An 11,228-nucleotide genomic window follows, 5' to 3' on the forward strand; every position below is an offset into this window, starting at 1 on the left:
CTTCAGAAGCTGCCTCTTTAGTACTATTGGATGCATTTAGCCATCCATTCAGACCTTGAGAAATCATGTTGACTTGCTGAATCAACACTTTGTTCTAAGCCAATATGGCATTCAGAGCATCAATTTCAAGAACTCCCTTCCTCTGAGGCATCCCATTATTCACAGAATTCCTCTCAGAAGTGTACATGAATTGGTTATTTGCAATCATGTCAATAAGTTCTTGAGCTTTTGCAGGCGTTTTCTTTAGGTGAATGGATCCATCTGTAGAATGGTCCAATGACATTTTGGAAAACTCAGATAGACCATAATAGAATATATCTAATATGGTCCATTCTGAAAATATGTCAGAAGGACACTTTTTGGTCATTTGTTTGTATCTTTCCCAAGCTTCATAGAGAGATTCACCATCTTTTTGTTTGAAGGTCTGAACATCCACTCTAAGCTTGCTCAGCTTTTGAGGAGGAAAGAATTTAGCCTTGCTCAACTTTTGAGGAGGAAAGAATTTATCCAAGAAGGCAGTGACCAGCTTATCCCAGGAGTCCAAGCTATCTTTAGGTTGTGAGTCCAACCATGTTCTAGCTCTGTCTCTTACAGCAAAAGGGAAAAGCATGAGCCTGTAGACTTTAGGATCTACTCCATTCGTCTTAACAGTCTCACAAATCTGCAAGAACTCAGTTAAAAACTGGTAAGGATCTTCAGATGGAAGTCCATAAAACTTGCAGTTCTGTTGCATTAGAGCAACTAATTGAGGTTTCAGCTCAAAATTGTTTGCTCCAATGATAGGAATTGAGATGCTTCTTCCATCAAACTTGGACGTTGGTTTAGTGAAATCACCAAGCATCCTCCTTGCATTATTGTTGTTGGGTTCGGCTACCATCTCCTTCTCTTGTTCGAAAATTTCAGAAAGGTTGTCTCTGAATTGTTGTAATTTAGCTTCTCTTAGTTTCCTCTTCAGAGTCCTTTCAGGTTCAGGATCAGCTTCAACAAGAGTGCCTCTTTTCTTGTTCCTGCTCATATGAAAGAGAAGAGAACAAGAAAAGAAGAGGAATCCTCTATGTCACAGTAAAGAGGATCCTTATTATTAGTAGAAGAAGAAAGGAATAAAAGTGAAGAAGAACCCAAACACAAGGGTGAGGATAGAAGCAGTGATTGGAGATGAAGAGAGGTGAAGAGAAGTGTTAGTAAATAAATAAATAACTAGAAGAAGATGAGAGAGAGAATTCAAAAATTAATTTTGAAAAGGAGTTAATGATTTTCGAAAATTAAAGATGAGATAGAATTAAAATTAAAATTTTAAAACAATTAGTTAATTAATTAAAAAGAATTTTGAAAAAGAGGTGAGATATTTTCGAAAATTAGAGAGGGAGAAGTAGTTAGGTGGTTTTGAAAAAGATAAGAAACAAATAAAAAGTCAAATAGTTAGTTGAAAAAGATATTAAAATCAAATTTGGAAAGATAAGAAGATAAGAAGTTAGATCAGATATTTTAAAATCAAATTTTTGAAAAAGATAAAATTTTGAAAAAGATATGATATAAAAGATAAGATAAGATAGATTTAATTTTTAAAATTAAAATTAATTACTTAACTAACAAGAAACTAAAAGATAAGATTCTAGAATTTAAAGATTAAACCTTTCTTAACAAGAAAGTAACAAACTTCAAATTTTTGAATCAATCATATTAATTGTTAGCATAATTTCTAAAATTAAGATAAAATTAAAAAAAAGATTTTTTTGAAAAACATTTTAAAGAATTTTCAAAAATTAATAAGAAAAATGAAAAAGATTTAATTTTTTTTGAAAAAGTTTTAAAAAGATAAGATTTTTTTTAAAATTGAAAATTTGACTTGACTTGTAAGAAACAACTAATTTTAAAATTTTTTTGACCAAGTCAACTCAAATTTTCGAAAATTTGGAGAGAAATAAGGAAAATATATTTTTTTATTTTTAAATTTTTAATGATGAGAGAGAAAAACACAATTATGACCCAAAACATGAAAATTTTGGATCAAAACCAATTATGCATGCAAGAACACTATGAATATTAAGATGAACACCAAGAACACTTTGAAGATCATGATGAGCATCAAGAACATAATTTTGAAAAATTTTTGATGCAAAGAAAACATGCAAGACACCAAACTTAGAAATCTTTAATGCATGGATTCTAACAAACGAAAAATGCATATGAAAAATAACATACAACACAAAACAAGAAAACATCAAGATCAAACAAGAAGACTTGTCAAGAACAACTTGAAGATCATGAAGAACACCATGAATGCATGAATTTTTGAAAAATGCAAGAAAAATTTTTTAAAACATGCAATTGACACCAAACTTAAAAATTGACTCAAGACTTAAACAAGAAACACAAAATATTTTTGGTTTTTATGATTTTATGATTTTTTGTATTTTTATTATATTTTTTCGAAAAAAAATATGGAAAAAGAAAATAAGAAATTCAAAATCTTTAAGAAGAATTCCAAGAATCTTTTTATATTAGCCTAAAACTCCAATTCAGGGGTTGGACATGGATTAATAGCCAGCCAGCTTTAGGATGGCATTACATGCATTGTGGTGATTAGTTGAAGACCAATCCCAAAGGAGTTTGGATATGGCTTTACAGCCAGCTAGGATTCAACATGTTACCATGAAACTCTAGAATTCATTCTTGAAAGTTTTGAAGCCATAGAATAATTTAAATTTTTTTTCGAAAATAATTTTTTTTGGAAAAACGAAAGCAAAGAAAAATTTTGAAAAATTTTTTGAAAACTTTTTGAAAAGAAAATTACCTAATCTGAGCTACAAGATGAACCGTTAGTTGTCCATACTCGAACAATCCCCGGCAACGGCGCCAAAAACTTGGTGGACAAAATTGTGATCATCAACAATGGCTCTAAAGACTTGGTGCTCTTAAACATGAATCACACTTTGTCACAACTCCGCACAACTAACCAGCAAGTGTACTGGGTCGTCCAAGTAATACCTTACGTGAGTAAGGGTCGATCTCACAGAGATTGTTGGTATGAAACAAGCTATGGTCATCCTGTAAATCCCAGTCAGGCGGATTTAAATGGATTAAGAGATTATTGGTTTAAATAATGATAATAAAATAAATAGAAAATAAAGATAAAGTTACTCATGTAATTCAATGGTGAGAAATTCAGATAGGTGTATGGAGGTGCTGTGTTCCTTCTGAATCTTTGCCTTTCTATTTCTTCCTTCCAGTTTTTTATCACTCCTTTCTATGGCAAGCTGTATGTAGGGCATCACCATTGTCAATGGCTACATCCCATCCTCTCAGTGAAAATGGTCCAAATGCTCTGTCACAGCACGGCTAATCATCTGTCAGTTCTCAATCAGGTTGGAATAGAATCTAGTGATTCTTTTGCGTCTGTCACTAACGCCCAGCCTTCAGGAGTTTGAAGCTCGTCACAGTCATTCAATCCTGGAATCCTACTCAAAATACCACATACAAGGTTAGACTTTCCGGATTCCCATGAATGCCGCCATCAATTCTAGCTTATACCACGAAGATTCTGATCAAGGAATCCAAGAGATATGCGCCCGGTCTAAGGTAGAACGGAAGTGGTTGTCAGTCACGCGCGTTCATAGGTGAGAATGATGATGGGTGTCACGGATCATCACATTCATCAAGTTGAAGTGCAACGAATATCTTAGAACAGGAATAAATCGAATTGGATAGAAGATAGTAGTAATTGCATTAAAACTTGAGGTACAGCAGAGCTCCACACCCTTAATCTATGGTGTGTAGAAACTCCACTGTTGAAAATACATAAGTGAAAGGTCCAGGCATGGCCGGATGGCCAGCCCCTAGATATAAGAACTAAACGTCCAAAGATTGAATAATACAATCAAAGATATCTAATAAACTAGTAAAAAGTTCTATTTATACTAAACTAGCTACTAGGGTTTACAGAGGTAAGTAATTGATGCATAAATTCACTTTCGGGGCCCACTTGGTGTGTGCTTGGGCTGAGCTTGATCTATCCATGAGCTGAGACTTCTCTTGGAGTTGAACGCCAACTTGTAACATGTTTTGGGCGTTCAACTCTGGTTCGTGACGTGTTTCTGGCGTTTGACTCCAGAATGCAGCATGGAACTGGCGTTAAGTGCCAGTTTACATCGTCAAATATCGAGTAAAGTAGGGACTATTATATATTGCTGGAAAGCTCTGGATGTCTACTTTCCAACGCCGTTGAGAGCGCGCCATTTGGAGTTCTGTAGATCTAGGAAATCTATTTCGAGTGCAGGGAGGTCAGATTCCAACAGCATCAGCAGTCCTTTGTTAGCCTCCTATCAGAGTTTTGCTCAGGTTCCTCAATTTTAGTTAGAAAATACCTAAAATCACAAAAAAACACACAAACTCATAGTAAAGTCCAGAAATGTGAAATTAGCATAAAAAATAATGAAAATATCCCTGAAAGTAGCTAGATCCTACTAAAAACTACCTAAAAACAATGCCAAAAAGCGTATAAATTATCCGCTCATCAGTGGCCTCCCAACACCAAACTTAGAGTTTGAATGTGGGGCTCTATTTGACTCTGTATTGGGAGAAGCTCTTCATGCTTACTCTCCATGGTTACAGATAAAGAACCTTGAGTCTTTACTAAAAGGCATTCTTCATTCACATGAAGGATCAACTCTCCTCTGTCAACATCAATTACAGCTCTTGCTGTGGCTAGGAAGGGTCTTCCAAGGATGATGGATTCATCCTCATCCCTTATAGTGTCTAGGATTATGAAATCAGCAGGGAAGTAAAGGCCTTTAACCTTCACTAGCACGTCCTCTACTAGTCCATAAGCCTTTTTCATGGATTTATCTACCATCTCCAATAAGAATTTGGCAGCCTGTACCTCATAGATTCCCAGTTTCTCCATTACAGAGAGTAGCATCATGTTTATTCCTGACCCCAGGTCACATAGAGCTTTTTCAAAGGTCATGGTGCCTATGGTACAAGGTATTAAAAATTTACCAGGATCCTGTTTCTTTTGAGGTAAATTTTGCTGAACCAATGTATTCAGTTCATTGGTGAGCAAGGGAGGCTCTTCCTCCCAAGTCTCATTACCAAACAACTTGGCATTCAGCTTCATGATTGCTCCTAAATATTGGGTAACTTGCCCTTCAACAATGTCTTCATCATCTTTAGAAGATAAATAGTTATCAGAGCTCATGAATGGTAAAAGGAGATCCAAAGGGATCTCTATGGTCTCCGTATGAGTCTCAGATTCCTTTGGCTCCTCATTAGGGTATTCCTTACTGACCATTGGACGTCCCCTGAGGTCTTCCTCATTGGGATTCACGTCCTCCTCCTCCTCTAAGGTTTTGGCCATGTTGATTATATCAATGGCCTTGCACTCTCCTTTGGGATTCTCTTCTGTATTGCTTGGGAGAGTGCTAGGAGGAGTTTCAGTAACCCTTTTACTTAGCTGGCCCACTTGTGCCTCCAAATTTCTAATGGAGGATCTTGTTTCAGTCATGAAACTAAGAGTGGCCTTAGTTAGATCAGAGACTATGTTTGCTAAGCTAGAAGGATTCTGCTCAAAATGCTCTGTCTGTTGCTGAGATGATGATGGGAAAGGTTTGCTATTGCTAAACCTATTTCTTCCACCATTGTTATTATTGAAGCCTTGCTTCTATTGATCCTTCCATGAAAAATTTAGATGATTTTTCCATGAAGGATTATAAGTGTTGCCAAAGGCTTCACCCATGTAATTCACCTCTGTCATTGCAGGGTTATCAGGATCATAAGCTTCTTCTTTAGAAGATGCTTCTTTAGTACTGTTGGATGCATTTTGCAATCCATTCAGACTCTAAGAGATCATATTGACTTGTTGGGTCAATATTTTGTTCTGAGCCAGTATGGCATTCAAAGCATCAATTTCAAGAACTCTTCTCTTTTGAGGCGTCCCATTACTCACAGGATTCCAATCAGAGGTATACATGAACTGGTTATTTGCAACCATTTCAATAAGTTCCTGAGTTTCTGCAGGCATTTTCTTAGGTGAATGGATCCACCTGTAGAGTGGTCCAGCGACATCTTGGAAAATTCAGACAGACCATCATAGAATATATCTAATGTGGTCCATTCTGAAAGCATGTCAGAAGGATACTTTTTGGTCATCTGCTTGTATCTTTCCTAAGCTTCATTGAGGGACTCACCATCTTTTTGTCTGAAGGTTTGAACATCCACTCTAAGCTTGCTCAGCTTTTGAGGAGGAAAGAACTTGGCTAAGAAAGCCGTGACCAGCTTATCCCAAGAGTCCAGGCTATCTCTAGATTGTGAGTCCAACCATGTTCTAGCTTTGTCCCTTACAGCAAAAGGGAAAAGCATAAGCTTGTAGACCTTAGGATCAACTCCATTGGTCTTAACAGTATCACATATCTGTAAGAACTTAGTTAAAAATTGATAAGGGTCTTCTGATGGAAGTCCATGAAACTTGCAGTTCTGTTGCAGTAGAGAAACTAATTGAGGCTTTAGCTCAAAATTGTTTGCTCCTATGGCAGGGATTGAGATTCTTCTTCCATAGAAGTTAGAAGTTGGTGTAGTAAAATCACCAAGCATCTTTCTTGCATTGTTGTTTGGTTCGGCCATATTTGTTTGTTTTGCTGCTTCTTTTTTGAAAATTTCAGTGAGGTCCTCTTCATAGTTTTGTGCTTTAGCTGCTCTTAGCTTCCACTTCAGAATCCTTTCAGGTTCAGGATCAGCTTCAACAAGTATGCCTTTATCTTTGTTCCTGCTCATATGAAAGAGAAGAAAACAAAGAAAATATGGAATCCTCTATGTCACAGTATAAAGATTCCTTGAGGTGTCAGAGGAAAACAAGAATAGAAGGATGATGTAGGTAAGGAAGAATTCAAACACACAAAGAGAGGTGGAGTTCGAATTGACAATGGAGGAGGAATGTTAGTGTTTAAATAGAAAAAGATAGAAGAGATGGGGAAAATTTTCGAAAATAAAAAGAATAAAATTTAAAATAAATTTTTGAAAAAATGGTTGTGGTTTTGAAAAAGATAAGAAATAGTAAAACAAACAAAAAGTCAATTAGTTTGTTGAAAAAGATTTGAAAATCAATTTTGAGAAGATAAGAAGTTAGAAAAGATTTTGAAATTGATTTTGAAAAAGATATGATTTGAAAAAGATATGTTTGAAAAGATATGATTGAAATTTATTTTGAAAAAGATTTGAAAAGGAAATTAAAAAGATTTGATTTTTTTTATTTGAAAAAGATATGTTTGAAAAGATATTATTTTAAAAAAGATATGATTGAAAATATTTGATTTGAAAAAAATACGAAGATTTGAAAAAAAAAATTGATTTGAAAAAAAATATGAAGATTTGAAAAAGATTTGATTTGAAAACAAAATTCCTCTCCTTGTGTCATCCTGGCATTAAACGCTCAGGAGCTGCAGGGTTTGGGTGTTTAAACGCCCAGCCAGGTACCCTGGTTGGTGTTTAAACACCAGTTTTCCTTCTTCACTGGGCGTTTTGAATACCCAGCTTTTTCTCTGTAATTCCTCTGCTTTATGTTCTTGGATCTTCATTTTGCTAAATCCTTTATTCAAGAAGATATGTTTTCAATTTTTGAAAAACAACAAAATGAGTCAAAACATATAATTCTTGGATCAAATCACAAGATATATGCAAGAACGTTATGAACGTCAAGATGAACACCAAGAACAATCTTGAAGATCAAGATGAACATCAAGAACTCAATTTTCTTAATGAAAGAAAACATGGAGGACACCAAACTTAGAACTTTCTCATGTTTGGGCCATATGAATGCAAGAATGCATGTGTAGAACATCATGTAGTGCAAATCAATAAATCATGAAGATCAAACAAGGCAATTCATCAAGAATGACTTGAAGATCATCAAGAACACAATGCATGTGTTTCGAAAATTGCAAGACAATTAAAATCATGCAATTGACACCAAACTTAAAATTTGGCCGTAGATTCAAACAAGAACCATGAAATATTTTTGAGTTTTTATGATTTTATGAATTTTTTGGATTTTTTGAAAATAATTTTGGAAAAAATGAAAAAGAAGAAAATTTTTTTTGTATTTTTTTCGAAAATAAGAAACAGAAAGATTAAAAAAAATAAAATAAAATGACCTAATCTGAGCAACAAGATGAACCGTCAGTTGTCCAAACTCGAACAATCCCCGACAATGGTGCCAAAAACTTGGTGCACGAAATTGTGATACACAATGGCGCCAACAACTTGTACGCACAATTGTAATCTCAACTCTTTTTCACAACTTCGCACAACTAACCAGCAAGTGCACTGGGTCGTCCAAGTAATAAACTTTACGTGAGTAAGGGTCGATCCCACAGAGATTGTTGGCTTGAAACAAGCTATGGTCACCTTGTAAATCTCAGTCAGGCGGATTCAAATGGGTGATAGAGTTTTTATAATTAAAAGATAAATAAACATAAAATAAAGATAGAGATACTTATGTAATTCATTGGTGGGAACTTCAGATAAGCGTATGGAGATGCTTCATCACTCTTGAATCTCTGCTTTCTTGCTGCCTTCATCCAATCCTTCATACTCCTTTCTATGGCAAGCTGTATGTTGGGTTTCACCGGCGTCAATGGCTACCTCCCTTCCTCCCAGTGAAAATGGTCCAAATGCACTATCACCGCACGACTAATCATCTGTCGATTCTCGATCATGTTGGAATAGAATCCACTGATCCTTTTGCGTCTGTCACTACGCCCAACACTCGTGAGTTTGAAGCTCGTCACAGTAATCCCTTCTTAGATCCTACCTGGAATACCACAGATAAGGTTTAGACTTTTCGGATCTCAGGAATGGCCGCCAATAATTCTAGCTTATACCATGAAGACTCCAATCTTTCGAAATGGAGGCTAAAAGATACACGCTCAATCTTAAGTAGAACGGAAGTGGTTGTCAGTTACGCGTTCATAGGTGAGAATGATGATGAGTGTCACAAATCATAACATTCATCAGGTTGAAGTGCGAGTGAATATCTTAGAACAAGAATAAGCTTGAATTGAATAGAAAATAGTAGTAATTGCATTAATACTCGAGGAACAGCAGAGCTCCACACCTTAATCTATGGTGTGTAGAACTTGACCGTTGAAAATACATAAGTGGTCCGGAGGTCCAGGCATGGCCGAATGGCCGCCTCCCCAAATATGAAAATATGATATCCAGAATTGTCTCTATGATCCGAAGATGAAAATACAATAGTAAAATGTCCTATTTATAATGAAACTAGCTACTAGGGTTTACAGAAATAGGTAAATAATGCAGAAATCCACTTCCGGGCCCACTTGGTGTGTGCTTGGGCTGAACATTGAGCTTTACACGTGTAGAGGTCTTCCTTGGAGTTAAACACCAGCTTTGGTGCCAGTTTGGGCGTTTAACTCCAACTTTTATACCAGCTCTGGCATTTTGACACCAGAAAAGGGCAGAGAGCTGGCATTTCGATGCCATTTTACGTCGTCAAAACTCGCGCAAAGTATGGACTATTCAACCTCTGAATCAGATTTTTGCTCAGGTCCCTCAATTTCAGCCAGAAAATACCTAAAATCACAGAAAAACACACAAACTCATAGTAAAGTCCAGAAATGTGAATTTTGCTTAAAAACTAATAAAAACATCCCAAAAAGTAGCTAGATCCTACTTCAAACGCTAGAAAAGCGTGAGAAATTGGCGTTAAACGCCTAGTGGATGCCCAAATCTGGCATTCAAACGCCAGAAAAGGGTGGGAATCTGGCGTTAAACGCCCATTCAGCTCCCATTCCTGGCATTCAAATGCCAAAGAGGGGTCAGACACTTGCAAGTGCTAATAATAACCCCCTTAAGTAGGCTGCTCCAACCACCTCTGTAGGAAATAAACATGCAGCAACTATGGTTGAAGAGTATAAAGCCAAGATGCTTTATCCTCAAAAACTCTGCCAAGCGGAATAGGATAAATAATTTGCTCGCTTTGTATACTATCTCAAGACTCTTGAAATAAAGATTCTGTTTGCAGAGGCACTTGAGCAAATACCCTCTTATGCTAAGTTCATGAAAAAGATCTTAAGTCATAAGAAGGATTATAGAGAAATTGAAAAAGTTTTCCTCACTGAAGAATGCAGTGCAGTCATTCTGAAAAGCTTACCAGAGAAGCTTAAGGATCCCAGAAGCTTTACGATACCATGCACATTAGAGGGTGCTTGTACCAAGACAGCTCTATGTGATTTTGGGGCAAGTATCAACCTAATCCCTGCATCCACTATCAGAAAGCTTGGCTTGACTAAAGAGGTCAAACCAACCCAGATCTGTCTTCAACTTGCTGATGCCTCTATTAAATATCCATCAGGCGTAATTGAGGACATGATTGTCAAGGTTGGGCCATTTGCCTTTCCCACTGACTTTGTAGTGCTGGAAATGGAGGAGCACAAGAGTGCAACTCTCATTCTAGAAAGACCTTTCCTAACAACTGGACGAACCCTCATTGACGTAAAAAAAGGGGAATTAACCCTGAGAGGAAATGAGGATGAGTTTAAGTTGAATGTTATCAAAGCTATGCAGGATCCAGACACATCAAAAGACTGCAGGAGCGTTGATATTATTGACTCCCTAGTAGAGGAGATCAACATGGCTGAGAGTCTCGAATCAGAGCTAGAGGACATCTTTAAAGATGTTCAGCCTGATCTGGAGGAATCAGAGGAAATAAAAGAACCTCTGAAAACTCCTTAGAAAGAGGAGAAACCTCCTAAACCCGAGCTCAAACCACTACCACCATCCCTGAAATATGCATTTTTGTGAGAAAGTAACACTTTTTCTGTAATCATAAGCTCTGCTTTAGAGCCATAGGAAGAGAAAGCACTAATTCAGGTGCTAAGGACACACAAGACAGCTCTTGGGTGGTTCATAAGTGATCTTAAGGGCATTAGCCCAGCCAGATGGATGCACAAGATCCTATTGGAGGATAATACTAAGCCAGTGGTTCAACCACAGAGGCAGCTGAATCTAACCATGAAGGAGGTGGTACAAAAAGAGGTCACTAAATTACTAGAGGCTTGGATTATTTATCCTATTTCTGATAGCCCCTGCGTGAGCCCTATCCAAGTTGTACCCAAAAAGGGAGGCATAACAGTGATTCATAATGAAAAGAATGAACTGGTTCCTACAAGAACAGTTACAGGGTGGCGTATGTGTATTGACTATAGAAGGCTCAA

The sequence above is a fragment of the Arachis duranensis genome, chromosome 9 (genome assembly GCF_000817695.3).
Source record: "Arachis duranensis cultivar V14167 chromosome 9, aradu.V14167.gnm2.J7QH, whole genome shotgun sequence".
Classification (NCBI taxonomy): Eukaryota; Viridiplantae; Streptophyta; class Magnoliopsida; order Fabales; family Fabaceae; genus Arachis; species Arachis duranensis.